Source organism: Triturus cristatus, chromosome 9 (assembly GCF_964204655.1).
Source record: "Triturus cristatus chromosome 9, aTriCri1.1, whole genome shotgun sequence".
NCBI classification, from domain to species: Eukaryota; Metazoa; Chordata; class Amphibia; order Caudata; family Salamandridae; genus Triturus; species Triturus cristatus.
Genome location: NC_140592.1, coordinates 70,926,368 through 70,940,098, shown reverse-complemented (window position 1 = coordinate 70,940,098; position 13,731 = coordinate 70,926,368). Strand labels below are relative to the sequence as shown.

Sequence of the window (13,731 nt, the reverse complement as noted above, 5' to 3'; positions counted from 1 at the left end):
TAAACAGAATTTTATTGCAATGACGATTGTCATACACTGTATTGTGGACCAGCAGGGTGGAAGCACTGATACATACATAGAAATAAGCATATGAAATGTATACTCAGTGGTGGTCAACGAAAAACGACATGGAATTTTAATAGCATACATAAAATAAGGATTAAGTAAGAAAAGAACAAAAAAGAGAACTAGGAAGCAACTGCCCACCTATTCCCTAACACTGACCACCATAAGAAGTCCATGTCTGCTTGAGAATCAACACAAATCAGTGAGAGCTCTCCACCCCTGTAAGGAATCACAAGAGTCAACATATATCAAATAAAATGAACAGCGAGGGAATGACCAGAGGCAGGGACATGAGAGCGCAAGCCCCATTGCGTGTAGGTAGATCAGGCAGATCCTCCTCCTGGGATTTAAATTGTTCCAGTAGGGCATCCCTTACTATTGCCTTGGGCTGTTTACGCAACCCACAGTGTTTCTCCCTGTGTTAGGCGTGAGTTTCAGCAGAGCCCCAATGCCAAACCCCCTCTCGCCAACCTTCCACGAAGGGTGCAGTAGGGGATCTCCAATGACGCGTGATCTACCTTTTGGCCAGGAGAAGTTCTAAATCAACAAAGCGTTCTCCAGTCTTGGAGGCCTTGGGTCTAGGGTATAGTCCTAAAAGGCAGTGTTCTGTTGTATCCCAGTGTGTGGACCCCGTAAGTGTCATGAGTGATTCTCTGATGTCCTTCCAGTAGGATATTGAGGTAGAACATGACCACAGCATATGCAGCAAGTCTGCATCACCAGACTGGCATCTCAGGCAGGAAGTTGAAGCTGCAGGGAAAATCCTATGTAGTTTTGATGGTGTTTAATATGCCCTGTGTAACTTGACTTAACTTCAACAACTTTATTCGGTTCATTTGAACCATAAAAGTTTACAATAAAATTATCACAATGTATATAACAATTACAAAAAATAAATTAAAAGAAGAATAGTTCATAAAATACTAGGGCGATAAAAGTTCTTAGCATACATTAATTAAATTGGCACAAACTGGTAATGTATGGGTCATACAAAATTCATGAGAAATAAAATTCTAAATCTATAATAATCCTTTTAAGGCAGCGTACAGCAAAAGCCATTCATTATAGAGGAGCACTTACTCAAAGCGTTTTCTGAGAGTGTATGTAATTGGCTACCGCAATACAAATATCAGGGGTAGCCAGTGAGTGCAAAAAATGTAAACCATCAAAATAGGTGGAAGGGCGGATTTTCCATAATAATGGGGCTAAAAATGTACTCCTCGACGTTTTATATAAAGTGTAGAATAGAATAAAGTGCAGAATGCTTTGGCTCGTAAAGTTGTCACAGGGACAAGGTGTGAGCTTTTCAGCCCACCCTCTTTGATGTGCAAATGCCAATAAAAAGTGCATAGTGCATAAGCGGAATCGAGTTAAATAAAATCTAGTCTGCAAATCAGTAGTAAAAGTTAGATAGTATTGCAACGGGGTGAGGGGCAACTGTAGTGGACCCATCTCGTCTTGATCAAGATAGTACAAATTGGCCCTCGAAATGAACGCCTCTTTAATAATGGCTTTAGCATTTGATGGAATATTTCCCGGGTTGTCATAAAAGTGCCCCAGTCCTATCTCATGATAAGTGTCCCTCACAAAGTTTAGCCATGGTATTTTTTGGGCATTAGCCACATTTTGGCAATCTATGATTACTTCACGTGAAAACATTGACTCTTCTGTGAGCCAGATTTTTGCCCATAGAAACAAGGGAGCACTAGATTTGCGATCCTCTACAAACTCTAGACCAAATTCCTTGTGACATAGGCAGTTAGGGGAACTATTCAGGGTCATCAATAACCTTTTGGTAAATTTATTTTGCAGTGTTTGTAGCTGGCGGCTTTTATGGTGTCCCCACACCCCTGCCCCATATGTTGCAATAGAAAGATATTTTGCTTTATATACGTTAATTAATTCCCTCACTGGTTTGTGGCCCAATCTACGTGCAAAACGAAATAGCCCATCCACAGCCCTGTTTGTAAGGTGGGCTATTGCTGTGACAAGTGGTTCCCAGTTCAACTGCTTATTATATAAATTCCCCAAGTACATGAAATTGTCTACTTTTTCTATTTTCTTGCCCCGCACGACAAAGTTCTTGGTTCTTGTAGTCATAGGGCCACATATCATTAGACATGATTTAGTGAACTTAACTTTTAGGTCGAGTGAGGACATAAAATCAGTAAAAATATCGAGGGATTTCTAAAGGCTAATAGTTGTCGTTGACATTAACACCGTGTTGTCGGCATAAGCTAGTAAGGGAACAAATGTGCTAATAATTTTAGGGAAATCAAGCTCCCTACTTAATAAAATGGCCTCCAAACCATTGGTATATATTAAAAACAAGAAGGGGGCTAAGATACAACCTTGACAGACGCCCTCTGTTGAGGTAATCAGCTCAGTTTTTTCCACTTGGGTGCCATATCTTATGGCGACCAAGGGGTTGAGGTGCAACCTGAGGAGAAGGGATACCAATTCTTCTTCTACGCCCATGCCTTTCATCATAGCCCACAATTTATCAAAGGCACTGGGCAAATCCATGAAGGCCAGGGGGATTGAATGTATTTGTTGATAATTAAGGAGAGATTAAGACCTTGCTTGGTCAGGCCTAATCCCCTCCTGAAGCCATATTGTGTTTTAGGCATGACCCCTATAGTGTTTGCCCAAGACTCCAAACGGGTAAGGAGGACTCCGCCCAGCACCTTAACTGTGGCATCAATGAGTGAAATTTGCCTGTAATATGCCGGGTCACTTCTATTGCCCTTTTTAAAAACAGGGACCACTAGTGTCTCCTTCCAGGACGCAGGCATGGGACCAGTGATAGAATAGAATAGATAAACATTTATAGAGCGCATGGCTTCTCGGAAGCATCCCAGCGCTGGTAACTGACACAGGGGGTGAGGAGCTGCGGAGGCTTAAGAAAAAAGCGCGGTCTTAAGCTGCTTTCGGAAAGCCAAATGATTTTGCGGAGATACAGAGGCAAGGAATTCCACAGTTTGGAGGCATTATAGGAGAAAAGTCTACCACCACTCCTAGATTTCTTGATCCTAGAGATCTCTGTCAAGTTCAGATCGTTAGAGCGAAGGTTCAGGTTAGCTTTGTATGGCTTAATCATGGTGCAAATGACAGGTGGGCCAAGTCCAAGTCTTGCCCTGTGCACTATGCACAAGGCCTTGAATCTGACTCATTCCTGAACCGGCAACCAATGTAGGGAACGGAGGGCTGATTTGGCTCAGAGTCTGTTAGTGGTTCCCATCAAGAGTCTCGCTGCACTATTTTGTACTGTTAGGAGCTTTGTGATGGTGGCAACGGGGGCACCCAGGTATAGAGCGTTCCCGTAGTCAAGTCTCGAGAGTATTAGTGATTGCACTAATACTTTCCTGGCCTCAAAGGGAAGGAGGGGTAGGACCTTTCGGGCAATTCTAAGAAGGCCAAAGCAAAGAGCAGCTGTTTTCCTGGCTTGGGCCCTAAGGCTCAGATCCTGGTCCAGCCATATACCGAGGCTCTTGATTTCTTCTTTCGGAACTGGGGATGGACCCATGCTAGGGGGCCACATCAAGCTGGGGTTAAAACTGAGAGTGTTGCCCAGAATCATAATCTCAGTTTTTCCTCCGTTAAGCTTGAGCTGGGAGGCGTCCATCCAGGCTGAAATGTCATTTAAGCAGGAGTGGAGGGCATGTGTGGTTTGATCTGCTTGGTTGAGCCCAACCACCAATTGTGTGTCATCGGCGTATGTGATGATCCGGATTCCATAGGGGGCGATTATGGTAGCTAGGGGGTACATGTAAACATTAAAGAGGGTAGGACTGAGAGATGAGCCCTGTGGCACACCACTCGGCTGACTGGTGGGAGCATATACAGGGTTTTCCTCAAAGACCTGAAAGGTTCTCCCCTTCAGAAAGGAGGAAAGCCTGCGAAGCACCGTGCCCTCCACTCCTATGTGCCTGAGTCGCCGGATCAGAATTGAATGGTTTACTGTGTCAAATGCGGCGCTCAGGTCTAGGAGTAGAATGGCTGCTAAACCTCCTGAGTCGAGGATTTTCCTGCTCTCCTCTACTACAGCAAGTAAAGCAGTTTCGGTGCTTTGGCGCGGGCGAAACCCGATTTGGATAGGGCGATAGTTGCCTAGATCAGCCGAGTCCAGGTTGGGCTTTTTGAGTAGCGCTTTTACTCTCGCCCCTTTCCATTTAGTGGGGACTATTCCAGAGGCCAGTGAGGCGTTGATCAGATGTATTACATTGGGGGCTATTATAGGGGTGACCTGCTTCAGAATATTTAACGGTGCTGGGTCAGTGGGAGAGCCGCTTTTCACTGTATCCCACAGGGAGGTGAAAATTTCCTGGGACACAGGGGGGAAGATGTCGAGAATGTGTTCAGGAGAGTCTAAGGGGGCATCTGCCTGAGGGTGAGGGGTTTTATCATCTTCCACCATAGGTGGAAGGGATTCCAGGATATGCTGGACTTTGGTACTAAAAAACTCAGCCAGTTTGTTACATCTTTTGCCAGAGGTGTCTGGGGCTATGTTCAGGGTTGGAGCTTTAAGTAGTTTTTTTATAATGGTGAAGGTTTCCTTGGGAGAGTTGGAAGCTTCTATGATTCTGCTCTCAAAGTAGGAGGCTTGGGCTTTTCTTAATTCAGCTTTATAGGCGCGAATGGCTATCCTATAATCTTGTTTATTTGAAGGGAGGAAATCTCGTCTCCATAGTCTTTCTTTTACTTTACATTGCTGTTTTAAGGAGCGCAGTTCTGGCGAGAACCATTTGCCGTTATAAGGTCCTGCCGTTTTTTTAATCTTGGTTTTAGGGAGAACAGTATTAAGGGATTTTTCAATCCAGTCAAGGTCCTCCTCATTAGCTTTGTTTGGACAAGAGTGAAGCCCAGGTTTGGTCTTTTCCAGCTCAAGTAACCATTTGGCTAGGGAGAGCTTATTCCACGGGCGACCAAAGGTCCATGAGGTTTGTATCGTGGGACTGATGGTCTGTGGAGACCAAAGAAGGCTTATCAGAAAATGGTCAGTCCACGGTAGTGGAGTAGGGAAAGCTCCCTTAAGCTCGAAAAGACTAGAGAATGCCTGGTCCAGGAGGTGTCCTTTGACATGAGTTTTTTGGCTCACTTTTTGAGTGATTTGGAGTGAAGCGAGCTCCCTGGTTAGATCGCACGCATTAAAAGCTAGCGGGTCCTCAAAGTGGAGGTTGAAGTCACCAAGAATCGTAAAATTACCCGCTGTACTAGCTAAATTTATGGTTGTCTCAAGAAGAGATTTGTTAAATGCCCCTATTAGCCCTGGGGGACGATAGACCAGGATACCTGTGAACGCGAGGAGCGGTGAAAATTCGATAGAAAAGTGTGCATTCTCGCAATCTTCAAGAGGATTGCCTAGGAGACGGCAGGTAAGTTGTTCCTTATGTACTATGGCTATCCCATCGCCTCTGCCTGTGGGGCGATCGCATCTTTGGAGCACTAACCGGGGGGGGGGGGGGGAGTGCTTGCACAATGTCAGGTTCTGAACTGGTTGTTGAAAACATTCATTATCAGTGGTGTCCACAATTTAGGATTGCATTTAAAAAAGTCAAGGGGCACCCCATCTGGACCTGGCACTTTCAGGCGGATCCCCTGTGCTTACGCCCCCTCAACCTCGGATAGCTTGATGGATAGACTATGTTGGGTGGCTGCAGAAAGGTCTACGGGCAGATCCCTTGTAAAACTTTCTACCCTCTTGCCTAGCGGGTAAAAATACCAGTAAAATGAGGTACCCAAGCATCTGACAAAATGAGTGAGTTCATCTGCCTCACTTCTTCAGTAAAAAACTGGCGGTTCATAACTTCCTAAAATTTTCTTGTATTTTTTAAGGCTACGGCTTTCCCAAGATCTTCCCATGCTGAACTTCTCCTTTTAGCTTTTCTTTCCTCAATCACAAGTTTATATTTATACGTTGCAGCTTTGACTAAATCACTATTGCGTGGAGTAGCATGAAGTGCCCTTTTTAATTTCTTTATGGTATCTAGTACATTTGGCGTTAAACCATCGGGCCTCCTGAGGTTCACTGTACAGAACGCTCCTGGTCTGTCGTTTAGCTACATCAGAGCACGGTGAGCCAAACACCCGTACAACATTCCCTGGGGAAGAGTGTGACCACAAACATCCCATTATTGAGTGATAATTTCCTCTGATGGTATCTTCCTCAAACTTTGGTGGGTTGATCTTGCCCCAATTTATTCTAACGCCCTTGTATGAATGGTAGTGAATCAGGCCTTCATCGTCCTCTCTCGCCTGAATCTTTACATTAAGGGAGTTGGTAAGGGGTTATGGTCGCTCGCACAATTGGGTTACACCATAAAATCATGAACAAGTGTAATAAAATTCCTGGATATCAACATAAAATCAATGAAACTGGCCCGGCCACAGCCAGTATATGTGGGGCACTGCGATGAAGGATCACTAACCAAACTATTCATAAATCTAGATCATTCCCAATAAGAGTAGAGTTTAGGGCTTCACCCTGGTGCGAATGAACAAAATGGGGCTGGGGTTGGCCCTCAGTATCTATCAGCCCGCACTCACAATGGGAACTATGTTTACAAATTGTGCAGTTAAAATCCCCCACCCAAAGGATGCCCTATGTAATAACGAGAACTGGATGCATTTAAAACGTGTATTCAGGGGTATCATGCTGGGGTATTCTATAAGAAAACTCAATTTCTTGTCATGAAAAGCACGGTTATGGTCCGTATGCTATTGGGTTCTCAACGGGGTCAGTGAGTTTTGTTAAATGGGTGCGCAACCCCTTTTAGAGCCATTTGACCAGGTATCTGCTGGTGCCCGATGGTGACTATTGCATGTGGACATAGCGCAGAATATCAGCATGTGTGAGAAAGAGGGAACCAAGGAGCCCGTGTAGTTGCATGAAGTCCTGATTAAGCAGTGCTTATTGGCGATTGCAACTCATTTAAATCAAACAATGGTTAATGTGCCATATGCCCACAGAGTATTGAGTGGAAGACAAATAAAATTGCAGTTTGTAGAAGCAGTTCAGCCACACTCATTGGGCAAATGTTTACTTAAGGGATCCAAAATGTTCTCACTGCATCTGGTGTAGATTGCCATTGAACTGACACTGAGAACACGCGTACAAGAGGGGAGACGTTGACATCACAATTCGCTATAAACAGACAGCGTGCAGTCTCCCTCTTCGCAGTCGGCTGCCCGGGCAAACCTAGGGATACTTTCCCTTTATTTGCATGCACTTACCATTACGACATTAAGCCAGTACCGGCGGCCAGTGCCCAAGTTCCGATTATCCTCACTGATATCTCTCTGAAGTCCAATGCAATAGAGATGGGATATTGAGATCTTTGACTTCCGCCCATTGGTGTACCTTCAAGGACCAGATGTCAGAATAAGGCCCTTATCTCCAGTGGCCTTCCATTCCATTAAAGCCTCATGGCTATGTTTTGGCAATTTTAGTGAAGAATGTGAGGGCTTCCTAATGAAGGCATTCCTGCCGAAACGCGCGTAGTGTCATTACACCGTCCACTCTATAAAATCTGAACCATTCATATTATGAGCTAAATTGATATTGTATCATGGTTCAATGAGTCAATGTCTTTTGTTTTCAGTCAGATGTACCCATGATTAGTACATTGAATAAGATTATATGACCGATAACTAACTTATCAGATGTATTTATCATCTCATGAATTGATCATTGTCTAGGACATTGTTCATATAAATAATGTACTATGATGTTGATAACTATATTTTTAAACACTGTACATAAAAAGATTAAACAATTATTGTTATAATAATATTGGAAGTCTCTCTAGTCATTAGATTAATTGTAGTTATAAAGTCTATCGTCTGTTAGTCTAAACATTGTATGCCTGCACATTTCTATTACTTGTTTCTTGCTAAAGCCTGTTTCTAAATAATTAGAAGCAGTTCGGCCATACTCATTGGGGAAATGTTTATTTAAGGGATCAAAAATCTTCTCACTGCATCTGGTGTAGATTGCCTTGAAACTTCAGAACGTACACCTGGTGGCTGGGGATGTCAGCCTAGTTAAATGGAGGGTTAAGGGGAGTTTCCCGGTGAGGAGTGGAGTTGCCCACTGAGAATCGTGGCAACCCTCACCAAGTGGTAATTCTGTCGATTTTCAAAAACATTCCAGTGGTGTTTTCCCCCTTCATTGCACAGCTAACGTTAACAGTAGAAACTGGAGTAAGTGATCAGTTGAGAGACAAAGGACCCCCAAATTCTCCTCCATTTTGAGGGAAGACAAGCAAAGATAATTCTCTGGTTGTGAAAATATGCATGTTGAGAAAGAATGGGAAAAAGTGCAATGTCATATTTACACTAATTGTAACTGATCATATTGTCTGCTGTGTAAACAATCCTGCAAGTTCCATTAGAGGCAGGAGTACCTGTCATAGAAATCAGGGCGTACCGTTTGGATTCTGGTGACTCTCATAAAATTAGCAAATCAAGGTAACTCCAAGTTGTAAGCATATGATGCAAAGACTTATTTACGCTTTTTGAGAATTGGGTCCCGAGTGAGGCGACAGTGACCATGAGTCTTGTAAGCGTCTAGCTAGTTAAAAACCTTTTGAAAAATTAATTGTGAAGGCCAAGTTGGAATCTTTCTATTTTTCATATTTTCCATATTGTCATCTTTTGTACTTTATAGCATATGATGATATAGACTATTAGCTCTTTGCCAATATGAATGCCCTTCAATGCTGATTGACACCATGACACAATGTTCCTTATTTATGTTTTTATCATCTTCACTGTACTCTGAGAAAAAGAGGGGCAATGACAGGGTTCCAACAAACACAAACAACTGTTTGTTGGTGCAAGATGGGGCAATTAGGAAAACATACTCAGGACCGGCTAATGAATGAACATGTGGGGGGAGGGCTCCCGACTCTTTCCTGCAAATAAGTGAAAGAAATCTTTTGCTGAATATTCATTCTTAACACATACGGATGCAGGAGATGGTTGATCACTTAAGATTTCTAAGGCCTGGGGTGGCATTTATTATAATCCTTGTCTATAGACAAATCTTGTACAGCGGTGTTCATGCCAGGTAGAGCCATATCTCCAGATTTAGACATTCATTCGTTGCTCCACCAGATAGTGCTTGGTAGCATGACTGGAAATCCTGTTATGTTAAATACCCAACCCTGGTAAGGCTTTGTGGTTGTGCATCTTGGTTTTGGGTTCAATGAGGATTTAGCCTATCCCCAAGAATCTGGATCTGGCCCCAGGGAATTCACTTTTCTCACAGGTAGTGCAACTTCTTCTATGGTTTTGAGAGCACACATTTAATATACCTATTTCAGAAAATGACCATGCCACAGACAAATCTCTCAACGATCAAGGGCAAGAGGACCAGTGGGCGCATCAACATCTCAATACTGAAAAAAAGTATATGCTCTGGCAAAAGTGTCAATTTATGTTGAATGAACAGCCGGCACATGTGGAATTACTATTCATTCTGTGTATCCAGTACAAGTGTTGGCTTCTCCTTCACCGCTGCTACTCACCTGTGACTCTGAAACACAGATCCTAAATTCTTCATCATTCATCGTTAAAGTGGCTTTATGCAGTGGTTAGCAAACCATTTCTTGTTAGCCATGTCCCTGTATTTAGCATGACAATTGTACTTGGAGAAATTAGCTATAATCACTTAAAAATATGGTAATACCACTTCTGTGCATAGGGTTCCTGTACCCATTAGTCCCAGCACAAATATGCAAATTCCCCACTAATAAATGTGGAAACACGTGTGGACACACTGTTTCTGTGTGTTTTCCTCTATTTATTTCCTAATTTGCTGTAGTTCCACGGTTATTAGGAGTAATGCTATTACCAGATAATGTAATTTCCATGAATGGCCGACATACTCTAAATGAGAACCTGACTCTTTTGCACCAAAAACTCAATCACATCCAATAATCACACTTGTTTAAGCTGTTTGAGCATTTCAGATGGGCACGAAATATATTTTGTAAGCCCAGGACTAATAGGCAAAACCTATTTACTTAGTAATTAAGAAACAGAAAAACAACCATTATGCAGATTGTGAAAAAATATGCAAATGAAAGATGCTGACTAGAAAAAAGTAAACCATGCACTTATCTGGAAATGCCATGTTCATAGGAAAAAATTAACCATACACTAATCTGGATATGCCACTTAATGATGCGCTTCCTGTGTCTTGTGACATACCTTCTGTTGTGGCATCACAGAATGTTATAACCACAATTAATTACCTCTCAGTACACCCCTTGCCATTTTCTAACACTCTGGTCACCAGGATGATGTGCCACATCTGTGATGGGTGCTTCAGGTCAACCCAACACTGGTCTTGATGTCCTCTGTGGCTTTTGTGCATGTATGATCCAAAATAAGCCTATTAGTGTCACATGTAAGTGTACATGCTTCTTTTTCATGCCTCTGAAAAAGGAGCTCCCTATACAAGGAAATGCTTACGAATGACACTTCAGCTATTGCTCCGGACTCAAGCAGTGTAAGTGAACAGTGGATTCTCACCTTCTTTTCACCACCAACACCTACATTGGAGGAGGTTCACCCAGGCAGGGTTTCCTTTGACCACCTTATTTTACTGAATGGCTCCCTTCGCTGATCCTTTGCAGGTAATAAAGCTGAATCTTCATCTAATCCTCGTAGACTTACAAATATTCTGGACGTTATGCTCGGCCATATTGTAAACTTTTAAATTGCAAATGCAAACAAATCCACATATGTTAATCCATCTGCAATAAGACCACCCTCTTCAAAGGCTGTACCTGATATTGGCCTCGCTGCGATGTGTAAGTCAACCAAATAATGCACTAATCCTATGTCTTGTGACAGTCCTGACACATACAGTTCATTTCTTCCACAAGAAGAACTTGAGCACATATTTGACAGCTCGTGCAGGTAGGACTCTAGGAAATCAGCCAGATGTGGTGACAAACGAAAGCTATAAGCAACAATGGGAGCCATTAACCTAGCTGTGACACATCTGGTCGCCTTGATGACAGCATGTAGTAGAACAGCGGACTGACAGAGCCCAGTTTATGTCTGTCAGCAAAGACTTCACTTGAGGCCTGACACTCAACATTTTGCGGGTGGCGACGATGGTGGACCCACACCACACAACTGTGGGCCATTGTCTGTGACATCAGAAAATAAGTAAAGAATGTATTTTTTCATTCCTTTTTTTTTTACTTAGCAGAGTGACTACTTATAGATTGGCCCTGATGAATGCCCAGAACTTCCTCAGAGGGTCACGAGATGGGCAGAAACATGCTGACCCTCTTCTGTTGACTGGGTTGAAGGTACTCAATCCCCTCTTAGTTTTAATCTACCTTTAGAGGACATCTAATAAAGTTACCTAATAGTCTCTTTACATTCATTCTGTACTCTGCACACGCTACCCACACCTAGCTCTCGAAAGGACCGCACCATTGCAGCAAACACTCTAAGTGCCCCTCCCTTTCTCTATTTGCCCTCTGAAAGGAGAGCTGCAAGAGAGGTTCAAATGTGAAGTTCAACAGGGTTGGAATTAGGGTTCCCACAAAAGCTTTCATATCTACCCTTTTGATGTGTACCAGTAGCCCTGAGATACAAACAGTCTCTGCTCTTGCAATCTTCCAGATCCATAGTCTTTTTGTGTAATCTCCATAATTCTTGGCTCCAGTCCTGTTGGTAGTCTAAGCATTTTTCTACTTCGGAAAGGATGCATTTTCTCATTGTGAGTTGGTTCCGAAATGTGGTAAGGTGCCCTCTCAGGGATTGTACTTCCATGATCATTTTTGCAACTGCAGTGGTCATAGCACCAACTAAAAGCTTAATGTCTAACATTTCCTTCATGAGCGTGCCTAGGGTCGTATCGGTATATCAGAGGTGGCTGCAATGTCTGCCGTGGAGGATTTGGATTGCAATCTATTGGTCACAGCTTCTGAGAAAAGAAGTTGGCGGACATGTTTAGAAGTCGACATATGCCTGAAAGGTGATTCTTGAAATGTCTTGGATTACATTCAGTCGGATTCACAGCAATTGGTTCCACCAGTTGTAGCCCTCAGCTGTTTGGGATTGTCAGTCACAGGTCATGATGTGTTTTTTTGGTTTAAGAAGACCTTAAGGGAGGGTAACATGAGGTGTCTTGTGTACAGCACAGCTGTTGACCAGGAGCATCTAAATTGGCACTGCAGCCAATGGGAATGATGGATTCAGGTGATCTGGTCAATGATTAAAGAGTGGTATTTACAGTACTCCCAGATTCTGTGTATCCCAGCACATCGGGCAGGCTTACCAATAGTAATGCAACAAAAGATGTCATCAGTATGAAATGCCTTCACATGAGTAATGACATTAAATCTTTCTGCCAATAACATCTGCAATATGTCTCATCTCTCTAACTCATCAAGGATTAACATAGAGCTATCAGGTTTGATTATGCATTTTAGAAATGCAAACATTTTGGGCCTGATGCAGAAAGATGATGCTGTGACTTACTCTTGTAGAACTCCTGACTTACTCCTACACTTCTGAAGTAAGCCAGGAATAGTGCTAGATTAAGTCAGACCTTGGTACAGTAACATGTTTTAAACAGGGTTGAAAATATATCTGCACTTAGCTTAAGTTAAGGAAGCATTATCTTTATGATATCTATCGTATATGACCCTTTTTTATTGACAACTCTTTGTGATTTTTGTTTGTGAAAGCTACAGTTATGGGAAATAAAATGGTGCACAGAGTATGCTTGGTAATCTATAGACTGGCCATAGGTTCCCAGCCAGGGTTGTTAAATTCTGATAGAGACTTCTACCTGTACGTTCCTCAACTGTTGATTATTCCCCCAGGCTTCAGACTGAAACCCAAAACTTTTCAGCAGTTCCCCTGCATGCCGGTAGGTGGTACCTTGCGGCGTCGTACTGACGCTGTTCTGCTCTGGAAATGGCATGCGGAGCATATATAGATGCCATTCCCGTGTTCTTTCTTCTCACGGCACCAGACGCCGATCTGGAGCAACCTATGGTCTCTTCAGTAGACACCTTTACCTCAGAAATTACCAAATGTGTGAAAGGAAATGTCTCTTCCTAAAACTCCTGGATTTAACACTTTGAAAGGACACGAATAACGCTAGTGGTAGATCCCCATCAGGTTTGCCTGTGGTGCCTGAGGTTACGTCACGCTTGCAGTGACTGCATGTCGATGAACCCCAAGGCCATTCTGTACCATGAGGCCAAGCGCTATATCGCCAAAGATCAGAAGATTCCTTGTTGTGCCGCTCCAAGGGTGTTTCTCGGTCCTGTTCCAAGTCTAGGAGCCAGAGAAGTCGATCCTGGGGTCTATAGTCTTCACGCTCCAAATCATCAGGTAAGTCAAAGAAAAAACACAAGATATCTAAACGGAACTAGACCCCCCACTCTTCTACTCATGAGAAGGTCGGAGGGCATTGTCATGCCTCTTGATCTCCCTCCCGAAGTCTGTCCACATTAGAGCCCATCCTGCAACTGTTCCGGCACAACCCGAGTTTCTAAGGCCTTCTATGATACTGAGGGAGGTCAAACAGTCATGCAAGGCCATGCTCTGACTCTTCAGATCCCTACAACTCCCCCTGGTGCACCTGTGGTCCCCAAGGAGCTGCATGGCACTTCATCTGTGTTA

At 43.2% G+C, this 13,731-nt stretch overlaps 1 protein-coding gene across 3 annotated transcripts in view; it reads left to right on the top strand.

The window, feature by feature from the left end:
• SLC41A3 (solute carrier family 41 member 3) overlaps positions 1 to 13,731 on the top strand; it is a 254,232-nt gene that overhangs the window by 125,289 nt on the left and 115,212 nt on the right. The gene's annotated exons all lie outside the window — the stretch shown is intronic.